Raw genomic sequence first — 25,664 nt, forward strand, 5'->3', positions numbered from 1 at the left:
GCCTTAGAACACGTTTTCTATCCACCGAGCGCAGGCCACGCCCTCCTCTACATCGCATCCACATCAGGCATCCTTGGGACCCACCTTACCTTGCCCCACAGCATCCACGGACAAACATAATGTATGGCTCTCACGGAATTACATTTTAAAATATGTGGTGTTTATGGCTCTCTCAGCCAAAAAGGTTCCTGACCCCTGGTCTATGACATCTTACATCAGCCCCTCTGGCATTTGCCAAAATACACATATTGCCAGTCTGGGCCTACAAGCCATTGTGAAAAAGGTAGTCTTGGCAGGGAGCAAGTTGCCGGCTTCAACACTGCTTTAATGATGCATGTAGCCAGGGCCAGTAGTGCAGGTAATAGCAAAGGACAGACAGATATTGCTTTCATTGGCAATTACATTTACAAATATTCTTATAATCATTGAAAAATTTGCAATTAATATGTGATGGAAAGTTGCTTTCTTACTGCCTTTAAAAACAAACGAATGAAAGAAATGGAAAGAAATGACTGGTGAAGAAGTAGAGCTTTTACTAAACAAGCCTTTATTGATCTTTTCAACTACAAACAGTGGAAGCATCAATTCTTATCTAGAATAGAAAATCTATTAAACATTTTGACATTTCAGTAATGGAATTTTCACTATATTGTATATAATCACTTTGAATCTCTTGGACACTAAGTTCTCTGCCTGCTATTAAAACCTCTAACTTACTAAGCAGGTTTGGCTGCTGTGTAATGGATGTGTTGCCCTGAAACAAGGTTTAAGTACAGGGTACCATGTTCCTTCTCGGCATAAACCATCCCGTGTCGAGATTTACAGCCTAATTATAGATATAGCTTCTACTATCCTTGTCTGTTCAATAAGGGGGTAAACCCCCCTCGATGTATAACTGAATTCTATGACTAAAGCTTTATTTACTAAAATTCAAACTTGGGAATCTGGAACCTTGTAGAATTTCAAGTAGATTGAATTTTAGCATATTTACTTTTAACACTGTTCTTATTGTTTTAGATAGGAAAGTGTTTAATGTATGGAGACAATTTTTAACGCAGATACCTGTTACTTTGTCAAATTGCTTTGTTTATTGCTTTGAGCAATAAGACCCCATTCTTTACTGTGGGGTGTTAGAGCTCAGCAGCAGCTCTATCCCCTCCAGATACTAAATCCCAGATGCAAATTGCAAGTGGGGCTTAAAGATTTTGACAAAATCTGTTCCATTAGTCCAGCATGGAAAAAAATATGGGTTAATGTATGTCAATCAATATATTGCTCAGCAACAAATACAGATAGATAATAAATCTTCTTTTATGCGTGTAGCTGAATTCTGTCCAGGTGATTGGCTTATGGAAACACTTGACATTAATGAAACTGTTGCGGTGGTATCATAATAGTGGAAAAGTTATTCCCAGGTGCAGTATCCTGTGGAACCAATCTGATGCTTGCTTTTAAACATGTGACCACTAAAGATTACCTGCAGTTTGTTTGCTTTGGGTTACTAGAAACTGCAATACTTTAGGACAATGGGTTAATTAGGAACTATATCTGTGCTTGAACCAAATTAAACTAACATTTTTATATTTTTCCCAAGAAAACTTTACAAGAACACTGATATTTCAATCATTTTTTATCATTTATTTTTATTATGTCAAGAAAATTGATGATTTACAGGCAGCTGATGATTATTGGTCCTGGCTGATTATTTTTGCTTTATATCTGACAGCGTATCCTGTGAACTTGAGAACAAAATATTTACCAATATAAAGTCTCCATAAGCAGGTAAGTACAATTACAACCTGTACCTACATAGCATCTGTATACATCTGTACAATACAGTTTGTAAATTCTCATTTTTTGGTATTGATGTCTGTGAAGGTGACACATGTACAGTATAGTGCAGTGTATGATAGACAAACCATAGCAGCCTATTGTCTTCATCAGGAATTAAAACCTGTATGAGTAGAATTTTATTTGTATAATTTTATTAGTAATTTCCCCCCCAACATATGCTAGTGGCCTAAGTAATGAAAGGTGGTCCAAGTCAGTGCGAGATTAGCTAAGTGTATTATTATTTACTGCTTTTACTATATCCCTACAGCAGGATAATCATTACAAACATGTTTTAGAGGGGACACATTTGCCCACAAACCCAGGAGCTTGTACAAAAATGTTCTATATGTAAAAGTATGATCATTGTGCAAAAATAAAATGCTTTCAGTGAAATCATGCGTTTCACGGTTAACACAAACACACCAACTGCACACATAAATGCTAGGTTACGTCAACCAATGAATGCACAGAACTGCATCTTTTACTGTCAGGTGATGAGGAAGCACATAGACCTTCACAAAATAATGGATCAAGAGAAAAGGGCAATATATACTATCTGTATATCTGTTGGTTAAGTTTTCATTCTGGGGGTATAGTTTCCCTTTAAATAAACCCAATTGAATTTTTCTGCTGCCTATAAGGATTTATTATATCATAGTTGGGATACAGTAAAAAGAACAATTTTTTTTTATTACAGAGAAAAAATGTGAATTATTTGATTAAAATTGAGACTATGGGAGATGGAGTTCCTGTGATTTAGAATAGTTTTCTGAATATGTATAAAGGGATTTCATATCTATCTATCTATCTATCTATCTATCTATCTATCTATCTATCTATCTATCTATCTATCTATCATCTAACTATCTGTCTGTCTATTATCTATCTATCTATCTATCTATCTATCATCTATCATCTATCTATCTATCTATCTATCTATCTATCTATCTATCTATCTATCTATCTAGCTATCTATTTATCTATCTATCTATCATCTATCTATCATCTATCTATCTATCTATCTATCATCTATCTATCTATCTATCTATCTATCTATCTATCTATCTATCTATCTGTCTGTCTGTCTGTCTGTCTATTATCTATCTATCTATCATCTATCTATCTATCTATCTATCTATCTATCTATCTATCTATCATCTATCTATTGCTGTGTATGACTTTTGTATTGCCTTAGCTGAGACATATTTGTCAGACGTATAGTAGGCACACCATCAATTGCTTTCTTCTTATTCATCAAATCTTCTATGAGGATATACGTTTAAGCAGATGTAAACAAATACTATTTAATGTAGCCATATAATATACTGCATTAGTTTTGAATTGGTAGCATTTTTTCACAGTTGCATATTAAAGTTTTCATTATAGCAAATGTCTGTAATACATGTTTCTGTGTGCATATAAATCTATAGAGATAACATTTGTGCTGTTATGTGGCCACATTTTTAGCATGAACTTAAACAGACTATTTTTAGAGTTTTCCTACATTATAAACATCCTCAAATGCAAAGCCACATTATCCCACTGACTTACAGGCACCTATGAGATCACGGAAACCTAGGTTTATTAAAGATGTCAACTGAAGGAAATATACTGCAGCATCTCCTATTGCTAACGTTTACTTACATTTTTTAGTTATTGACCCTAAACCCTTTAAAAACCATTTAGCAGGTGAGGATGGATATGTTTAGATATGTTACATTACTCTGTATACATGTTCTGTGTGAAACCAGACACACCTGCAGCCTATGTGAATGGTTACTGTCTTCTAAAAACTGATTAATTGCAGGATCTTTTTAAAATAATTGTATCCCTATTGCAACAGTTCTTTTTATTTAACCCTTTGTGTGTCAGGCCATTTGAGGTTTCCATACTGCTTGTCTCCAGGCAACAGGAAATGTAGCATAGATAAAAGAGATACTGGGAAACAGAATCTGCTGCTGGCACATATTCGTCAGTCCCATATATCATAACTTGTGTGGCACTTAAATGGTTACATTATTTTCAAATTATACAACAGATATGCATACAACTTGATATTGAGTTTTGTAACAAAGTAGGGCATTCTAGATACTGTATGTATACACTTACAAATTAAAGGAGAAGGAAAGGTAAAAACTAAGTAAGCTTTATCAGAAAGGTATATGTAAATACAGCCATAAGCACTTACAGAAACGTTGCACTGAGTCCTCTATCAAAAGAAACACAGGATTTCTTGTCTCGTTTTTTGTAAACATGTGCTTCGGGTGTCTGACATCCTCTCTCAGAAAAATCCTTCATACCCAGGGCCAAAGTCTGTGCAGCTCTCTCCTCTGTCCCTTCTCCTGCACCCCCCCTCCCAGAAGAATTCATGAAACTCACTTCCCCCACCCTTATGAATGTGTAATCTGAGCTGCAACAGCTAGAGCTGCAGCAGGAAGCTATGAAGACCAAGTTAAAATGGCAGCTGCAACCTTAAACAAATAGAGAAAGCTTCTAGGGCTCTTTACTCAGGTATGGTAAAGCTTTCTGCAGAATAAATATATTGTTCTAGGTGGCACTAATGTGACAAATCTATTGGCAGTAAAATGCCAAAATGACTTTCCTTCTCCTTCAATGGTTAATGTTATTTAGAGGGTTCTGGTTTGAGACAATTTGCAATTAGTCTTCATTTTGTATTATTTGTGGGTTCCCAAGTTCCCAAGCACCCATTCTGGTGCATACACAAGAGTTTGGGATTATGCAAAGCTCATCATAATAATAGTGCCCACAAATTGTCGCCTGTCTGCTTCCTCCAGGATTGAAGGAAATACAATTTATATAGTGTAAATAAAGTTTATTTTGGCTGAATAACATGATAGAAAAGGATTTGGAATTATTTCTTAGGGTGACAGGTCTATTTAAGGGAAGCCATGGTTTTGGTAGAGAGGGGGGGGGGGGCTATTCTCTCTTACATGAGAGAATGAAAATTCTGGCAACAGAAGTGTAGTTGGGAGAGAGGGGATTAGGGAGGCCAGTTAGTGGCAGGTTTAAGTAGTCTAAGCATCTTAGCTGTTGTGTGTATGTCAGAAAAGGTCAGATTTTGGCAATATTGCTTAGGAAGAAGTGACAGGTTTTGATCATCGAAGGAGAGGAAGGAGTCTACAATTATCTCTAGACAATGTGCCATCAGTAGGACTATTATAGTGGGAGAAGGTACAGGTTTAGGGGAAAAGATGATCAGTTCTATTTTAGTTTACATCCGTTTGAGGGGGCATTAATTCTTCTAGGTAGAGATAGCTAGGAGGCAGTTAGAGATTTGGGTATCAGTGATGAGGTTTTGTTAGTATAAGAGGCAGCAAAGCATCAGTTAGAATGGTTCGAAGCCTGATTATGGATACCAGTACCTTTGCATAAGGAGGGATTGGTCAACCATGTGAAATGCAGATGAAAGGTCAAGGAGGATTAGAAGAAGTGACTTTGGCATTTTATCATTGATATCTCTGCACAAGGCAGTCTTAGTAGATTCTGCAGGTTGAAAGCTAAAGCTGCATAAGAGACTTAATTTGGGCAAATGTTTTTTTTGCGTGAGACTGAGGGGCGATTTATCAAAATTTGAGATGGTGTTTTTATTGTACTTGAGAAAAAAATGCAGCAAAAGAACTACTTTTCTGCAGCAGTGTAAAAAGATTTTTTCCACAGATTTCTTGTCCTGTGAATTCTGCACCAACCAGTCTGTCCTGCCTTTGGTTGAGCATTGTGCCTTTTCATGCATGAACCCTGGAGCTACCATTACCTCCTAAACAGCAGGTAGCTCCAGGGTTCCCTCATTGGGTGCAGATGTAATTCGGATGCTGAACACTGGAACTGACTTAAGGCTTATCACCAGGCTTACACCAGACTGTGAAAATAGTTGGCACAATTGCGTCCAATTTACCGCAAGCAAATGTGCAGCTGTGTCCATTTTGACTAATCAGATGCAGTGCTGTTGAGTCAGACCTAGTGCAATTGTGTTCGATTCAGTGCCCACATTGCAGCTGCAACGATGCATGAATTCTGAGAAAAGTACGCTGCATTGTGGGACAAAAACTTGCCATCTGTGTCCAAAATTGCACTTTGCTCACAAAGTTGCAGCCACCATTTCTACAATTATTGCATAATGTTTGAACTTGTGAATGACCAAAATTCACTGCCCTGTATATTCATGAATCCATTGCTATCCTGCACCAGGCTGGTCAGTTAACCCAATCAGCCAGCACTCAAACTGAGGCTCTAGCAGTCTTGTCCACAGTTACTGAAGTGAGCAGTAGTGATGCAGCTTGTCTATTGAGCAGCCCATTTAAACAACTGTAGTTTTGTTGTCATTTTATTTTCCCTCCATCTAGTTACCCATCTTTTTAGCAAAATATCATGGTATTATACTGTACTGATAGATATGACTATATTGATGTGCAATACATAGTATTATTAAAGGAGAAGGAAAGGTTAAGTCACTTGGGGGTGCCAAAATGTTAGGCACCCCCAAGTGACTTAGATCGCTTACCTTTTGTCCCGGGCTGGTGCCCCTGTACGAAGAGAACAGCACCAGCAGGGTAGCAGCGAGTGCTTCCTACTTCCTATTCGCTTGCGCAGTAGAGTGAATAGTGGAACTTAAACATTTCGCCGGCAGAAGAAAAAGGAAGGAGGAAGCGCTCGCTACACGTACCCTGGGCTGGTGCTTTTTTCTCCTAACAGGGGCACCAGTCCGGGGTACAAGGTAAGCGATCTCAGTCACTTGGGGGTGCCTAACATTTTGGCACCCCCAAGTAACTTAGCCTTTCCTTCTCCTTTAAGAAAGTTACGTATTTACATTATTTTCCCTTCAAATGAATCTACTTGTGAAAGTTCCTCTATGGAAAGCAGTTTGTTTAGTAGTGGCACAGTAGCCCGGCTGTGACAGTGTTACAATTGCTAGCTTATGAATATTCGGTGCCACATTTGCATACATTAAGCACAGACTGTCGCGCTGCCTCAGGCAGTTTCCATGCAGAATATCATCACTCCACCAGTCACTTGTCAGTTACAGTACAGCTCTTTCCCATCAAATGGTGAAATGAAATTTGAAGGATTTGATGAATAGTCCACTCAAAGTCACCGAGGTGGAGCGCATGTTTATTGGCAAATTAAAAAGCTATTTGAGAAATGCAGAAATATTCAGTTGAACAAAATGACTATGTTACCTGGTTAGCTCATTTATATAGTGCATGTTTATAGGCAAATTAAACAAACTCATAAATATTCCATTCAACAAAATGATTATATTATCAGTTAAGCTAATGTATATTATTTTTACTTGCAAACTGTTTGCAATAGAATTACATGGAGCACAATTTTATTTGCCTGATTTATTTTAGTTATTTTAGTTCCTTTAGTGGCACTGAATATTTATGTATTTATGAGTTTGTTTTTGAATGTTTTAGTGAATAACAAGATGCAGATATGGGACCTGTTATTCAGAATGATCGGGCTTTCTGGAAAAGGGATCTTTCTGTAATTTGTATTTCCATACCTTAAGTGTACTGGAAAAGCATGTACCAGTAAGCATTAAACCTCACAGAATTGTTTTGCCTCCAATAAGGATTAATTATATCTTAGTTGGGATCAAGTACAGGTACTGTTTTATTATTACAGAGAAAAGGGAATCATTTAACCATTAAATAAACCCAATAGGGCTGTTCTGCCTCCAATAAGGATTAATTATATCTTAGTTGGGATCAAGTACAGGTACTGTTTTATTATTACAGAGAAAAGGGAATCATTTAACCATTAAATAAACCCAATAGGACTGTTCTGCCCCCAATAAGGGGTAATTATATCTTAGTTGGGATCAAGTACAGGTACTGTTTTATTATTACAGAGAAAAGGGAATCATTTAACCATTAAATAAACCCAATAGGACTGTTCTGCCCCCAATAAGGGGTAATTATATATTAGTTGGGATCAAGTACATGTACTGTTTTATTATTACAGAGAAAAGGGAATCATTTAACCATTAAATAAACCCAATAGGGCTGTCCTGCCCCAATAAGGGGTAATTATATCTTAGTTGGGATCAAGTACAGGTACTGTTTTATTATTATAGAGAAAAAAGAAATAATGTTTACAAATCAGAATTATTTGCTTATAATGGAGTCTATGGGAGACGGCCTTACTGCAATTCAGAACTTTCTGGATTATGGGGTTTCATGTAATGTATCTTATACCTGTATACTGGTACTGTAGCTATAAAATGAACAAGATGAACAGAATAAGAGGAGTTTCTTGGTTCGATTTTTTTCTAAATGGAAGCAAATATTTGTTTTTGCTAATTCCATTGTAGAACTAATAGCCAGGAATAAAGAAAACGTGAAATTAAAAGAAATTAAAATGTGATGAAAACTAATGCTGAAAAGTGCTCAGCTACACGGGCACAGTGGGACGGGAATGAAGTTGACCTTTGTCAAGCGACTTTACTTCCTCGTGCCTTATCTTATCATATTAATAAATTGTTAGCTCTCCAAGGAAACTGCTCTGTGATTTCCTTTCTGCAATGCTAAGTATATTGTGAGGACTTTAAAACACAAATAATCAATCACTATGTGGGCAACTGATTAATTTTCATTGAAAATGCAGAGTATTGTAAATGGAAAGTGACAGTGTGAGGCAGGAGCTGCAAGGCTAGATATGAGGAACAGTAATGTAATAAATAGCTGAAATCCCATTTTTATAATTAAATGTCACAAAATTAAATGCTACTTATTTCATTATCTCTTTGTCTATATACAGTAGTTAGATTAGTGGAAGGCACATAATGAGATATTATATGTGTTTTCAGCTAACAAAGAAAACCAGGGTAGGCTTCAAAGAGAGATTATAGAACACATAGGACATTCTTCTCCTCATGCAGTGCTTATCAGGCTTAATGAATTTGAGACTAACAAAAAATACTGAAAAGATAGTACTGGGAAAGATAACGGGGCCCATTTCTAAAGTCAGTCATATTGTAATTGCTTTTTTGCAGTTTGGTACCACAACATTAGATTTGTATCAGTTAAGGTGGCCATCAGGGTTGGACTGGGGGGATGAAGGGCCCACCGGGGCTCCCGCCCCAGGGACTCTGCAAGTGCCCACACTGCCCCCACCCCCCCATAGGGGCCCCCCTAACCCCCCTCGCAGGGCCCCCCACCGAACATCCTCCCCCGAGCGCGTAAATTTAACGCATCAGGGGAGGAGCAGTCGGGCAGGGGGAGCACAGGCAAGGGTTGGGTCTGGGCTGCTGGGGCCCACTAGACCAGGGGCCCACCGTGATTTTTCCCGGTGTCCCGGTGGCCCAGTCCGATCGGGGGCCGCATCTGCTCATTGACGCGGTCTCCGATCCGACTTCTCCTATACCCATCGTTCTAATTCGATCATTTGGCCCCAGGGCCAAATGACCGAATTAGCCTGGAATCGCCCAATATCATAGTGGGGGATATCAGGAGAAGATCGGGAGAAGATCTGCTTGCTTGGCGCCTCCTAGATTAGGGCTGTACCTTCATCCAGTGCCACCCCTCCCCCAGGCATTGGACTGGATTAGCGATGAGCAAACTTTTTTGGCAGGCATAGATTAGCAGTGAAATTCTGCATTGCGCCAGTGGCAATCTTTTTCATGAAACTTCCGTGTCAAATTCGTAGTCACATCATAAAAGGCGTGGTTGGTTGCATTTAAAAGAGGCACGGTCACATTAAAAGGGCGTGGTTGCATTAAAAAGGTGCGTCCGTGGCAAAAAGTCTGGTGCATCAAAACAGTTGCATGGTACCCAACGTTTTGTAAATTTTTCCGAAGTTTCACAAATTTTTAGGTGAAGCGAAACAAGACAGATTCACTCATCACTAGACCAGATCAAACCATTCTCTGTCCCTTTGTCACCAGCACATTAAAGAGCTGCCCCCCAACCCTTCCAGCATTAGCCGCACTTGTCCAGGGGTGCAGTGGGTAGGATTTGCACCTATGCACTGTTCTGTTGCTATTCAGCTGGTGCAAGAGTAAGGACCTACAGGTGCAATGTGCAAATGAAGCCCTGCACTTACCATTTATTCAAGTCTGGTGTTATACGCTGCGCTACATTGTTATCCCTATCATACTGTGACTCAATTTGCCTTGATAAATCTAGTTAAATGTAACCACTGGGGACCTTTCCACTAGCCTTTGGCTTCCTGGAGAAACAGCAATAATGTGTTTTAAACATCAATACCTGCTAATGTGGAAAACACAGATTGCCCCCAGCACGTTATTGATCAGCATGTATAAACAATACAAATTAAATTAGTCTTAATAAACGTATTTTTCAAATCATCTGCACATATCATTGATCATTGTAATTACAGTAAAGCAGCACAAGGAAACCACGCAGAAATATGCCGGTGGCCCATAGGCTGCTCTCTATTCATCCTGGTCCCATACTGAGCCCAATAATTGTTAGGCACTGCCACCTTTATAACTAGTACTTCTTCAGTTTTATCTCCATGACTGTTTTTTTTATTCACTTCAATTTACCTTAAGTTTTTACTTATTAATTTAAGTATGTTTTCAGAAATGCAGTGATTTATAGAATAATACAGTAATATTTAGGCTGGCATACTGAGGATACATCATACCAACACCTTTTTCACTTTTATTCTGTCAGATCTAACCTACTCATGTGTATGACTGATCTCCTGCCTCAAACTCATGGCCCCTGCCGCTGGAAGCTACAAGTCTTAATGTGCACTAATTCTGGGAATTGCACAACAGCTGGAGTTTGAAATCCAGAATGAACATGATTATGGCACTGACACATTCCTTCTTTATGCTTGCATGCTTAAAGTGCTCCTGGTGCTGCACCAAGAGACCTGCCTGTCCCTGACACATGTACTATGATTATCTGAAATCTAAGCCTGCGCAAGCCATATGTGCACTTTTCTATGGTGACTCTAAAGGAAAGATATGGCTGGTGTAGGCTTAGGTTAATGATAATAACAGTATGTGTCAGCGGCAGTATCAGCTCTTCTTTCCTGGAAACAAAGTGGCTATTTATATATATATATATATATATAGAGAGAGAGAGAGAGAGAGAGAGAGAGAGATTTTTTTAAATATTAAAGCAATATGACACTTTTACTTGCTATTTCTGAGAGTCTTGGTTCAGAGGTCCTTTTCAGACCTCTGTTGTGCCAATTGCAGCCCTGTAGAAAAAAAAAACCATGACAGGTTTCACAGTCTGGCCAAGAAAAGTAACTTCTTTCTCCTAAAGCTTAAAACCATTTCATGGAAGTTGCTTGTAATAAAGATGTAAATGTCAGTGCAAAAATAGTTAACAATATTATCCAGTTCTTGGATTATTTTGACAGTTTCCCAGGTTTTTACATTTTGTTCTTTGTTCTTTGGTCTTTGTTATATCTCCCCAAAGAGAAAAGAAAAAGGGAATTTATCCTTAAAACCATGTTGCTGCTATGGCAGTAGAATGCAGAGCTCAAAAAGCCATCATTAAATGTTCACAGCCTGACAACAAGCATGAAAGTGAGTGCTGCCTACTTTACTATTCACTAAAATATTCCCACATCATGCACTTTTTTGCCCACTCTTTGAATTAACTAGTGTTCATAAAGGGTCTCTGAGTTCAGAGAAGTGTGAAGGGCAACATTTCCATCATTTAAGCAAAAGAAGAAACTGGTCATTCTAAAAAACATAAGAAAATAAGGAATTAGAAATAAGCCCTGTTTGTACAGTAAGGAAAACAATACATTTAATATTGCTATACACTCTGATATATTTTTTGAATTAGAAAACTCACTCCTGATTTCATCTTGATTCATGTTCAAGCTGAGAACCCTCTTCCACAGCATTGGGAAACCCCAAAAAGGGGAGACCTCCAGTTTGAGGAGCTCTACAGATTACATTGAGCAGATCTGGATGTTGCTCTGGATGAGGCACACATAGGATCTGTAATAATTTCAAATGTGCTTTTTTTTGTTCATTTCTAAATGTAAAGAATATAAAGGTATGTGGAAACGATACTAGGATGATAAGATTGAAATAGATTTTTTACCAGTAATAATAAAATCCCTTGAAATCAACATTATTTAAAAATATCACATCACGGGGCACCTTCATTAAAGTACGATTGAATCTGAATACAAAAAAATAATATTTTTTCTAAGTTTTGCCACTTTTTTGTTAATTTGCGCGACTTTTTCGTACCTTGCGACAATTTGTGCGACAAAATCATATTTGTTGCACCGAGTATGAAATCTTCGGATTCATTAAAGCATCGTTATCGTTACTTTCCTTGGGCCAGGTTGGAGCTGCAGAGTGCCATTGAGCCCTATGGGAGGCTTTCCTTGGGCCGGGTTGGAGCTGCAGAGTGCCATTGAGTCCTATGGGAGACTTTCCTTGGGCCGGGTTGGAGCTGCAGAGTGCCATTGAGCCCTATGGGAGACTTTCCTTGGGCCGGGTTGGAGCTGCAGAGTGCCATTGAGCCCTATGGGAGACTTTCCTTGGGCCGGGTTGGAGCTGCAGAGTGCCATTGAGTCCTATGGGAGACTTTCCTTGGGCCGGGTTGGAGCTGCAGAGTGCCATTGAGCCCTATGGGAGACTTTCCTTGGGCCGGGTTGGAGCTGCAGAGTGCCATTGAGCCCTATGGGAGACTTTCCTTGGGCCGGGTTGGAGCTGCAGAGTGCCATTGAGCCCTATGGGAGACTTTCCTTGGGCCAGGTTGGAGCTGCAGAGTGCCATTGAGCCCTATGGGAGACTTTCCTTGGGCCAGGTTGGAGCTGCAGAGTGCCATTGAGCCCTATGGGAGACTTTCCTTGGGCCAGGTTGGAGCTGCAGAGTGCCATTGAGCCCTATGGGAGACTTTCCTTGGACCAGGTTGGAGCTGCAGAGTGCCATTGAGCCCTATGGGAGACTTTCCTTGGGCCGGGTTGGAGCTGCAGAGTGCCATTGAGCCCTATGGGAGACTTTCCTTGGGCCGGGTTGGAGCTGCAGAGTGCCATTGAGCCCTATGGGAGACTTTCCTTGGGCCAGGTTGGAGCTGCAGAGTGCCATTGAGCCCTATGGGAGACTTTCCTTGGGCCAGGTTGGAGCTGCAGAGTGCCATTGAGCCCTATGGGAGACTTTCCTTGGGCCAGGTTGGAGCTGCAGAGTGCCATTGAGTCCTATGAGAGACTTTCCTTGGGCCGGGTTGGAGCTGCAGAGTGCCATTGAGTCCTATGAGAGACTTTCCTTGGGCCGGGTTGGAGCTGCAGAGTGCCATTGAGCCCTATGGGAGACTTTCCTTGGGCCGGGTTGGAGCTGCAGAGTGCCATTGAGTCCTATGGGAGACTTTCCTTGGGCCGGGTTGGAGCTGCAGAGTGCCATTGAGCCCTATGGGAGACTTTCCTTGGGCCGGGTTGGAGCTGCAGAGTGCCATTGAGCCCTATGGGAGACTTTCCTTGGGCCGGGTTGGAGCTGCAGAGTGCCATTGAGCCCTATGGGAGACTTTCCTTGGGCCAGGTTGGAGCTGCAGAGTGCCATTGAGCCCTATGGGAGACTTTCCTTGGGCCAGGTTGGAGCTGCAGAGTGCCATTGAGCCCTATGGGAGACTTTCCTTGGGCCGGGTTGGAGCTGCAGAGTGCCATTGAGCCCTATGGGAGACTTTCCTTGGGCCGGGTTGGAGCTGCAGAGTGCCATTGAGCCCTATGGGAGACTTTCCTTGGGCCGGGTTGGAGCTGCAGAGTGCCATTGAGCCCTATGGGAGACTTTCCTTGGGCCAGGTTGGAGCTGCAGAGTGCCATTGAGCCCTATGGGAGACTTTCCTTGGGCCAGGTTGGAGCTGCAGAGTGCCATTGAGCCCTATGGGAGACTTTCCTTGGGCCGGGTTGGAGCTGCAGAGTGCCATTGAGTCCTATGAGAGACTTTCCTTGGGCCGGGTTGGAGCTGCAGAGTGCCATTGAGTCCTATGAGAGACTTTCCTTGGGCCGGGTTGGAGCTGCAGAGTGCCATTGAGTCCTATGAGAGACTTTCCTTGGGCCGGGTTGGAGCTGCAGAGTGCCATTGAGCCCTATGGGAGACTTTCCTTGGGCCGGGTTGGAGCTGCAGAGTGCCATTGAGCCCTATGGGAGACTTTCCTTGGGCCGGGTTGGAGCTGCAGAGTGCCATTGAGTCCTATGGGAGACTTTCCTTGGGCCGGGTTGGAGCTGCAGAGTGCCATTGAGCCCTATGGGAGACTTTCCTTGGGCCGGGTTGGAGCTGCAGAGTGCCATTGAGCCCTATGGGAGACTTTCCTTGGGCCGGGTTGGAGCTGCAGAGTGCCATTGAGCCCTATGGGAGACTTTCCTTGGGCCAGGTTGGAGCTGCAGAGTGCCATTGAGCCCTATGGGAGACTTTCCTTGGGCCAGGTTGGAGCTGCAGAGTGCCATTGAGCCCTATGGGAGACTTTCCTTGGGCCAGGTTGGAGCTGCAGAGTGCCATTGAGCCCTATGGGAGACTTTCCTTGGGCCAGGTTGGAGCTGCAGAGTGCCATTGAGCCCTATGGGAGACTTTCCTTGGGCCAGGTTGGAGCTGCAGAGTGCCATTGAGCCCTATGGGAGACTTTCCTTGGGCCGGGTTGGAGCTGCAGAGTGCCATTGAGCCCTATGGGAGACTTTCCTTGGGCCGGGTTGGAGCTGCAGAGTGCCATTGAGCCCTATGGGAGACTTTCCTTGGGCCGGGTTGGAGCTGCAGAGTGCCATTGAGCCCTATGGGAGACTTTCCTTGGGCCAGGTTGGAGCTGCAGAGTGCCATTGAGCCCTATGGGAGACTTTCCTTGGGCCAGGTTGGAGCTGCAGAGTGCCATTGAGTCCTATGGGAGACTTTCCTTGGGCCAGGTTGGAGCTGCAGAGTGCCATTGAGTCCTATGGGAGACTTCCAAAAACATGCACAGAAGGATCAAAGTCAGAAAGGTTTTCAGGGCGTTCACGATCGTTCGGATACGAAAATTTTGTGACTTTCAGATCGCCAATACGATATTATTGTGACAAATTCGTTTATTTCATAAGCATTTTCGTGACATTTCCGATCATCAGGAATTATCGTATCCAAATTTTACCCATTTCAGGATTCGAACTTGTACTTTGATGAATGTGCCCCCATGTCTAATAACATCTAACATAGGGAGGCCAAATAGAAAGAACTTGATCTAAATCTCAAATGTGTGCTTATTTATAAAACAAAATTGCAATTTTTGTCATAAAAAATGTGAATTGCTGTTAGAAGCTGAATGTTAATAAATCCGCTTGATTGGGTTTATTTGGAGAAAATAATTAAACGCTCCCTTGACAGCCATAACATAATACCTTTATTGTTAGCTGAAGGTTGCAGAGAAAGATTACATTACTGTTTCCCAAAATAAATCCTTCTATTTTTTGTTTTTTCCATACTGCAGCCTTTTTTCCCCAGAATTCCAGTGTTATTGTAGTCACAAATGACCCCTATAGTTGCTTAACCTTTTCCTTAGGGAAATCAAATAAAGTGTGGGAATAAGCATCCTAATCTAACAATTGGTCTAGACTCAATTATAAACCTCATTTTATTAGCCATCATATGGAATCATTGCATTGTTTATAGTGGATGAAGTAAAACCAACCTAAGTAGTACTTTGGGACCCAGTTTAAAGGACAATGAAAGTTTTATATAAATTAAAAGTAAGTCTAAAGGCATTCTTTTTAAGTACTTACTGCATATCTAAATTCCCAGATCCCTGCTTGCTTCTCTGAGATATGGTGCTGGCAGCCTACAGCAGTGTGAAGACTACAGTGATATCACTGAAATCTCTCTCCCCTTCCTGTAGGTGCCAGCGGCAGCCTTCCTATTCTCTGACCATGTGTGTAACTTGATCCTGTCTCCTGTTCTGAGCTACACATGCCCACCAGCCAATCATAAGCGGATCTGCCAGGGGGGTGGGAAGAGGGGGGAGGGAATGAAACACATGTGCAGTATGAAGCAAGGAGGGAAAGGAAGGGAGAATACCTTTTTGGAGATGGAAGCGAAGAGGTACCTGCCTGGCACCCCCCACCGTTGTGCCCTAGGAAGGTGCCTCTTATACCTACCCCTAGTTCTGGCCCTGCTCTAGCTGGTGTTTTCTTTTCTGTTAGACTCCTGCAAGTTCATTTTTAAATACAGTACCTAGAAATAAAAGCATTGTTTACACTATACTTATTCCAAGTTTAGCTGCCATAAAAAATATTGCTGTATTAAGGTCTCTTTTAGCTCAAAAACGTGTTGTTTTTTTTTGGAAATGAAACTAGACTGAAGAAGGAGCAAACACAGATATAAAAGTATATTGTACATAATTATATTACTGATTCCAATTACCAGTAATGCTGCTAGTAGTGCTTTCAAACACTAGAGAGCTTGCCTGACTAGGAAGGCACTTATATAATGGGCCCTTCATACAGGCACAAGGCTGCTGTTGCAAAAGCTTTGTAATGTAGTAATTCCATTAAAAAATAAAGATGAAAGTCTCAAAGAAAAAAAGGATAAAATAATAAAAGGAACGAGACAGCAACACCATGAAAATGATAAATGTTACCTGCTAACTATTTCCTTGTATTTATTTCAGTGGTTTTGCTAATACCTGTGGTGTTTTCAGCCATATGTTGTCTAAACCAGTGCTGTCCAGCTTTAAGGAGAGGAATAGCTACAGTATATTATTGCACTTTGGTGGAGCAATCAAAACATGGAAAAATTCACCTTCAGCTGCTTACATAGGAAAGCAGGTGTATATAATGTGGATGGTACCAAATATTTATTTTGGTGCATTTAGGATCCCACCTTCTAAATTATATCCTCATTCTGTGCCTACTTTCTTATGTTTTTTCCTTCTATTTTCCATCTTTGTTTTCTAATTTCTGCTTCTTTTCCCAGCCCAGTTTGGCTTCTCTTCTTGTTATACCTTTAACTAGATCCCCTTTTTTCTGTGTTGATTTGAAGTCTTTTTGCTTTTTTTTGCAGTCCCCCTCTTGCATCTGCCTTACCCTTCTTTGCTGTTTCTCTCTTTGTTTGTTACCTATGTCACTGTCCAGATTTATGACACAATATACAAACTTTTCTGGGGCAGAAGGAAATCACATGAAAGCACAGTATTGCAGTACACAGAAGAGGCAACTGTGAAGCAGGGTTGGACCTCCCTGATCCCCGAACAAAGTCCCATCTTGTGTATTGTTTTTGTTTTTTTTACTCAGACCTTAGATAATGTATATTCCAGACATCCCCCACTAATGATACCTCTTGATTGGCAGGGTTTTTGAATGCCAACCCTATATATATATATATATATATATATTGTATATATATATAGATACAGATTGCCAGGAAGCTGCACACCATGAGATATGGATGATACCTGGGTGCCAGTGCAAAAAAAAAAAAAAAGATATACAGGTATACAGTGACGGCACACGCAGGAATTTTAATGCAAGAGTCGCAAAGTTTAAAGAAATAAATATGAGGTTTTATTTAGTCCAACATTTCAGTTCCTAATTGAAACTTTCGTCAGGGACACCAACACCACAGTGCCATATCTCCTTATAAAGTGCATGGATCAGGTTGAGATCAACCCGATCCATGCACTTTATAAGGAGATTTGGAAACGATCATATGCCACATATTGAGGTCTGTGTAACCACTCGCCCATTAGTGGTTGGATTATTTCCCATGTCTGGTTATGCCTGGTATTTACACAATACTCTATACACTTGGTGGTGTCAATATATTATTTCTTTGTCTTTCCTGTGTAATTATTCACTTTTACTGTATGCTTTGGCTGCCTAGCAACACCATTGGAGCCCTTTTGGGCTTATAAGCGTTTGTATTGCACTGTGGTGTTGGTGTTCCTGAGGAAAGTTCCAATTAGGAACTGAAACGTTGGACTAAATAAAACCTCATATTTATTTCTTTAAACTTTGCGACTTTGTGTGAAAATTCCTGCGTGTGCCGTCAATCTATACCTATATATATATATATATACAATATGCATCATTATTTTGAGATTCCGCATTTCCAGGTGGTTTTCTCTGGCATGTTTGTTAAATTTTCCTGAAACTTGTTTTGCCTTTGTCGTCGGAGGGAAAAACAACACATAAAAATTAATGGAACAAATCTACTGTTATTTTCTCTGTGTAACTAGGTTATTAATCTATAAAAAGGAAAATAACTAGGAAGCCATTTGCCTGTAATGGAGAAAATAGCCTATTTGTTGGACATTATTTTTCAATTCTGTGACCAGAATGAAGGACATGCTACAATATCAGCCATGTTATCTGTAGTGTAAGAAGTCAGGATAGTTTCTTAGTTTTATCTGTAGCTAGATAGAATCAGATAGGATCAGACAGTAGCTACTGTAGATACTCACTGTCATGGCAAAAATGTAGTGTATCTGTTCAGTTTAATTTTTGCTAACAATTTCTTTTTTATTTTGTACATTAATCATTAATTAGAAATTATAAAAGTAAACTGGACTGTTATAACATTTATCTTACAACATATGCCACGTGGTCCTCCTAACATTAATGGCTTCTTTTGCCTTGTAATTGGTCACTCTTGCTGCAGCCCCTTTTTGGCTGACAGTTTGTTGTTTCTACATGCTGGTGTGATAACAGAGTGCATGTTAGAATATAATTAGAAAAGAATAGAATATAATTTGTTGCCTAATAAAAGAAAACAAAACTCTAAGCAACTTTGCAATATACATTCCTTACAAACTTGTAATGGTTTTTGAGTTATTTGTATATATTTGCTAATAAAAGCAGTGTCTGCCTGTCCTTTCTATTCTCTGCCCTGGTGGATCTGACTCTTGAAACAATGTAACACAAGGCAGCAGCCTGACAGACCTGACTTGCTGCAGGAGACTGACCTTTGCAACATTGTTTAAAAAGAAACAACCAGAGGTTCAGCAAATGCTGCTTTCAATAGCAATTATGTTAACAAATAACTTTTAAAGCACTAAACATTCTTAATAAATTCATATTTCTATTAGCAAAAATGTATTTTTGGGGTTGATATGTCCTTTAATCTCCTTACTGTCAGAATGGTATAATCTGAAAGGCGGTAGTGAGCTGTAATGGTTAAAGTTATGTATATGGCTGGAAGTCCGAATAATGTGGGCACAGATCTGGTTCTGAGAATCAGCTGGTTAATGCTTTAACATTGCCAAAACTGTTACAACATGAAAGCAGTGCAGGAAACAAAGTAGTCTGGAATCTGAAGGCTTCACATGGTTGCAGCTTTAATTTGATGAGTCTCAAAATTTAATCACTGGGCTTAATAGAGTTACATTGAATTTCTGGACTTTTGCTTAGACTTGTTACACTGGTTTCTTTCTCTCCTGTCCCTCATTTTGTTATCGGGCGGTTTGTAAGTAAATAACCAATTAGGAATAAAATCATTCATATGGTGCTTGTTCCATCACTCTTATAAGTTTTTCATTCTGCTACACTGTACTAATGAAGCCCATTGCTGCACACTGCTTTAGGCTGTACTGACTAAACTACAGGCAGATGGTTGTTTCCTGCTGAATTCCCCAGATTTGTATTGGTATTAGCTTATGTTTCACTTGCTGTGTGCTACTACATAGGAATTATATATATACATATTCCATGTAGCTCTGGGCTTTGTATAATAATAATTGTTGTAGTTGCCCGCTGCTTATTCCATTGGGTGTTTCAAGTGTGAACTGATATTAATACCTAATTTCTGTCATTATGGCTTTAAGGAAAAACAGGGGCTTGTGTCTTCATCTGCTATTTATTAAACTGCCTTTTAAATTGAGGCTCATAGTGCTAATTTGATAAAATAATTACATTTAAAAAAAAACAAAAAAAACATTAGCTCTATTTCATGGAAAAAGAAACATTCTATATATTATGAGTTTAATCTCCTGTACTGTTTGTAATCAAGTTGCTCTTCACTCTCCCTCACTCAGCAATCTGTCTACACACAGGCTTTGTGTCAGAGTATTTTACTTGTTTTTGAAAGACACTTTAAATACTTCATCAAGTAAAGGAAAGCACAAACCAATAATGTATATGAGCTAACCTGCTCATCAAAGAGACTGACTCCAACGCAGAGCTTGCATGTGGAGAGACAGATTTCCGAGAGAGGCATGATGAAGACTCTGAATAGTTCATAAACAGTTGAGAAGTTTAAAAGTTTTAAAATAACATACTTAGAAAGTTACTTGTTTCATATGATGAAGCTTAATTACATTTTTGTTTTTTAGCATAGCTCCTCTTTAGCAATGATGTGTTTTCTTCATTTTAAGAAATATGGATACTTCCGTTGTGGTAATATGTTTATATAAGATATGTTTGCTGATAGATTTCTCAGTACTAGTGGTTGTTAAGGGTAAACAATGCAGTCATTTATATATATTATGGAATATATGTATTGACATCACTGAATGCTTGCACTCATGTGTTAAAGAACAAATAGAGCTTGGGTGCAGCCCATCAGTATATTCCAGCATTGCAATGGAGATCATGGGGCTTATAAGATTTCCATTGTGCATTTATTTAGGAGACTGATGTTTCGGATGGGTCCCCAGCCTTTATCAAAGTGAAAATCCAAACACAAACAATGCTCTAAAAACTTGTGGGCAGGGAAAAAGAGGCCTGAGTGACATCATTATGACATGACTCTAGAGCAGGGATCCCCAACCTTTTTTTACCCGTAAGCCACATTCAACTGTAAAAACATTTGGGGAGCAACACAAGCATGAAAAAAGTTCCTGGGGGTTTCAAATAAGGGCTGTGATTGGCTTTTATATAGCCTCCGAGGAATGACAGCCTATAGGAGCTGCTGAGCAGTATGCCTGGTTATTATGCATCCGAGACTTGCCTCCAAGCCAGAAATTCAAAAATAAGCACCAGATTTGAGGCCACAGGGAGCAACATCCAAGGGGATGGTCAGCACTGGAGGCAATTCTAAAATAATCTGTAAAAATATTGCTAAAGCAACCACTTGTGCAGTTTAACTAGTGCCATATAAATGGATCAAACAAGGGTACACACTGGGGTATTGCTATGTGTTATCAAAATGTATGCTGTCAATGGTTTAATCTAATGGACATAGTCTAGAAAACTCAACCTGCCACTATTATAAAAGATTGCAAACTCCAAAACGTCAAATGCAAAATCATGTGATTGTTATAGAATATATCTGTAATTTACATGTTTATTGCTCATCACTAGGACTCGTGATATGAACTAGAATCATACCTCATATTAATAAGCAAATTACTGAGAGATTGCTTGCAAATTACTCTTCAAAGGAAATAAAGCACAGTAATTTTAGCAACTCTAGTGGAGGGAAGTGAGTAGCCCTACCAGTAGTTTAAGAGAGAGTCCAAGATGGGTATGGAAAATATAAGTGAAGTCGTAGCCAGTGTTAACATTAAATATTCTGTAAAAGGTTTTTTAGTAGTATAAGGTAGTGTGGACTTAGGTAGCACAAATCCCCAGTGAGGAGTTATAATAGGTTTAGTGCCCTGATGGCTATCAGCAATTTCTGGACCCAATTGATAAGTACAACCTTATTCTAAACTGCTAGAAGTTCTTTGTGTCTCATGAAGGTGTTTTGCAACCACAGTAAGGAGATAAGGTATATATTTATTTCTTCCAGATACACTTATGACGGCCCAGACTGTAATGCATGTCGTATCTTGGCAGCAGTTTAGAAGGGGACATCTGGGCACTAAGGATTACCATCAGTATCAAATTAGATTTGTTAGAATAGATTTGATCTATATTTTGAAAAACAGTTTGGTTGGATGTTTGTGCTTTTTATCTGCTGTTATTAACAATGTAGCTTTGTTTACAATTCAGAATTTCAATAAATCACAAGATTTGCTAGTTGAATACATTATAACTCAGCCTATGCTTCTTCACAGAAAGCAGCTACATTCACACTTTTGTGATCAGGTACCCAAATATTATTGTGGAAAACACAATATGGTGCCATGCCCATGCAATTTGCTTTTTTTATTTGTTTGTTTCTGTCCGTTATCCCCTTTCTATTGTACAGCACTAGAGAACATGTGCTAGCTACAATAATTCAGTAACAATATTCTTCTTGCGTCAAAGCTGGGCAAATCAGGCTATTTATTCATTACTTTGCCAAATGTTGTGCCTTTTATGCAGAGTCAGACTGAGCCACCGGGACAGCGGGAACAAACCCGGTGGGCCCTGGCGGCCCAGACTCGATGCGCTGGTGTCCTCCCCTAATGCGTTTCACTTATGTGCTCTCAGGGGAGGATGTTGGGAGGGGGCCTCTGAGGGGGGTTAGGGGGGCGCATCCGGGGACACGGACGGCAGGGGCACCTTGGGGTGTGTGGGGACCCTGGGGTGGTAGCCCCCGTGGGCCCTGCACCCCCCAGTCCGACCCTGCTTTTATGCTTTTCATATCCAACCCCATGAAATCATGAAATCATTGTTCAGGTTCAAAATCAGGTAACCGTTAGGCTATTACTGCACAAGAGCCATAAATAACTTGTCTTTGTGATGTCACTTGTATCTGGAATGACCTAGATAAAAACAATTGAGGAATATATTATTTCCAAAATGTGAATGCTAAATATGTTTATACTTTACAATGAAGTCATTTAATGTGTGACAGATCTATGGGAAACTGGAAGCTGTACTGATTGATTTATAGATCATGCTGTTGAAGGGTTAAGGGACATTTCCACACACGCCTCAGCAAAGATAATACGGTCTGATGATATCTCCATCTACAGGGTTTAGCAGATCTGGCCATGCAAACCTGGGAATAATATAGTCAGGACTGGGAATACCTATTCAAGAACAACAAGCACTTGCTTTGAGGCAGGGCTGACTGAGGTAATTAAAAGAACAACAGGGGTAGAAGAATTGTGTGAGAGGGACAAGGACTCCTGTACTTCAGCATTGATTATATGGATTCTACCTGTGGACATGCTGCCATTGTTGGGATTCTCTTCGGACCCTTACATTTGTTATAGGACATTTTGGATTTCTAAGCTGTTTGGGGCTTCCAAGGAGGGACTGCTGTCCCCAATGTACCAATGGATTCTATGCAAAAATTGGTCAAATGTTGTGCTTTATTGACGTGAGATTTCCTAGCCTTTAACTTTAACTCCAAACGCCATTGAGTGCTTATATCTATTGGTTGGCTGGGCTTTCTTGATGAAAGCATGTAAATGGTACCATTATTGCATAATGCAAAATGTATTTGCACCTTTAGTGATTACACATTAGCTTTTTTGAGGCTGGAAGTCTACCAGAAAGTGAGTCTGCTGCCATTATTGTAAAATGTTGGCACATGCCCACTGTATCTTATTACACAGCCAGTATACCATACCCCCTATACCATAATAGGGGTATCTTTGGCCAATTATTTTATTAAGTGACCCTGGACTTGTAAAAAATTTGAAGTTCATTGAAAGTTGCCTATATGTTGTAGGTTTTTCTGTGTGTGGCTATTATAGAGCAGGGTCTTTAGCTTTCTGGTGTCAGTCAAACTGCAGTCAGTAGAAGTGTTTCAGGAAAGCGAATTCTGGGGAATGTAGTCTGCCCTCCATACAGCTGCACATTAGCTGGGGGCATAGATGTGACAGCAATAATAGGGTTGGGTTGGTAATATACTTTTTAAAACTTTAAAAGAATTCCAACCTGTTGGACAACAATGCATTAAAGAACGCACTATGTATATGAGTGGGGTTAAGCTCTTAAAAGCTTTAAATACACTCTTATCGATCTTAAATTCAGCAGGATAATGGAAACTGTTTCAGCAAATATATTATTCACCCAGCCTAGGTGTACCTAACATCTAAAGTCTACATAGAGGACAGACTATTAGAGGACAGACTATATTCCCCAGACACTGACTGGAATCAGTAAGCAGCAGAGGCTACTCCAAGCTAAATATTACAAGTACGCGCCTTTTTAGAATCCACAAACAAAATAACAGTAGCACAACATGTGGGGAAGCTTCAGAAAGCAAAGTGATAGTGCTGTTTGCTTAACAAACACTAGAAAGGAATCTATATCCCCACAAGGGAATTGAAGAGAACGGAGGCATTGTTGTAGTTCAAAAACATTACACACACAGCACAAACTGTGATTTGAAAAATTCCAGCTGGAATCACAAATGCTTTTTATTATGTGGTTGTTTTTGAGTGTAGCCTTTAGCTTAGAAACGGGGTCTTTGCCAGATATTTCATTTACCCTACTTATTCTTTCTTCACATAGTGGGAGCCAAGTTTTGACATCTCTGGTTTTCCAAAATCATTAATACATTTCACTGGCTTGCCTGCCTAAGACACAAAGATACCGTGGGGTTAATTTGTCAAACTAGAGCTCGCCTCAGGTCGCCCCAGGGGAATTTCACAGCTGTCTTTTCACTTGTATAGGACTTTTTAACAGCATATTTATTAAAGGGAGAAAGTTTGAGTTTACAGTTTGATAAATGTCCCCCCAAAGAATCCTATTCCATTTAATGTGGAGCTGTGAAAGTTCACTTCAAGCTCTTTCCAACCTTTGATAGATATGCTGCTCTATCCGAATCTTAGGTTGTATGATTTGGCACATAACCCAAATGCCAGATATTTCTTCCACTACTTTCTCACGTGCAGTTATTATTTGCAGTTTAATATGTGTGGCTTTTATATTTATAGATATACCATTTATACAAAAGATCTGTTTTCCATAGTGGTTATTTAAAGGAGAACTGAACCCTAAAAATGAATATGGCTAGAAATGCCATATTTTATATTATAAACTGACTGCACAGGCTTAAAGTTTCAGCATCTCTATAGTAGTATTGATATGAGTCATTACAGTTGTCACAGGAGCTCCCCATCTTGGATTCTGTTAGAACAGTCCGGGACAGTGCACATGCTCAGTGTGGTCTGAGCAGCTGTTGAGAAGCTGAAATTATGAAGCAGAAAATGAGGGTTGTCTGACATATAAGCTGATGCTGCAGGGCTAATTATTCAATTCTGATGCAAATACCCTGGTTTTAGATCTTTCATGTAATGTGAATCTGAATGAATTACTTTTTGACTTGTTACTGTTAGATTTATACTCTATTTATGCAGAATATTTTGAGTGGGTCCCTAAGCTCAGTAAGTGACAGCAGCACAGAGCATGTGTAGGGAAGCAGCAGAAAAGAAGATGGGGAGCTTACCCTTACCCTTTTCTACTGGTGAGCCAGATTTAGATGTAAAATGTGTTGGTGAGCCACACAAGCATAAAAAACTGTTAGGGGGTGAAAAATAAGGGCTATGATAGACTATTTGGTAGCCCCATGAGGCCTCTTGCTCTGCAGGAGGCTCTGCCTGGAGTAAACCTGTGTCTCTATATTTCCAAAATGTGTCTCCAAGCCAGAGATTTAAAAATAGGCACCTGCTTTGGGGCCACTGGGAGCAACATCAAAGGGGGTGGTGAGTAACATGTTACTCATTAGCCACTGGTTTGGGATCACCACCTTAGTTCAAGTTCAGAGGCACATAGTACGTTTTGTTGCCCACGATTAATCTGCGATTAACAAGGCATACCTAGTTTTATTCTCACTGGCAATAATGTAAATTGCCATTGGGAGAACATATGAGACACTTCCTTGTGAGGAAACTTCTAACTAATTAAGAAACCCAAAGTGACATGTATGTTTCAAGTTTTCAGGAGATTAGTTACTTGTGATAACACAGATTTACCACAGGCAATTAATGTCCTAGTGTGCCATCGCCCTATAACTATAACTATATAGCACTTGCATTTGGGGTCTGCACCTAGCATGTCAGCTTTAAAATCTACAAAGCAGCCCTGTG

General features: G+C 40.1%; 1 protein-coding gene across 1 annotated transcript in view; it reads left to right on the forward strand.

Moving 5' to 3' along the window:
• The window catches only part of npy1r (neuropeptide Y receptor Y1), a 50,739-nt gene that overhangs the window by 11,130 nt on the left and 13,945 nt on the right, over positions 1 to 25,664 (forward strand). The window contains exon 2 of the mRNA XM_018095865.2: positions 1,727 to 1,782. The gene's annotated coding sequence lies outside the window, so the exon portion shown is untranslated. The remainder of the gene's footprint in view (positions 1 to 1,726; positions 1,783 to 25,664) is intronic.

This window comes from Xenopus tropicalis, chromosome 1, assembly GCF_000004195.4.
Source record: "Xenopus tropicalis strain Nigerian chromosome 1, UCB_Xtro_10.0, whole genome shotgun sequence".
Lineage (NCBI taxonomy): Eukaryota > Metazoa > Chordata > Amphibia > Anura > Pipidae > Xenopus > Xenopus tropicalis.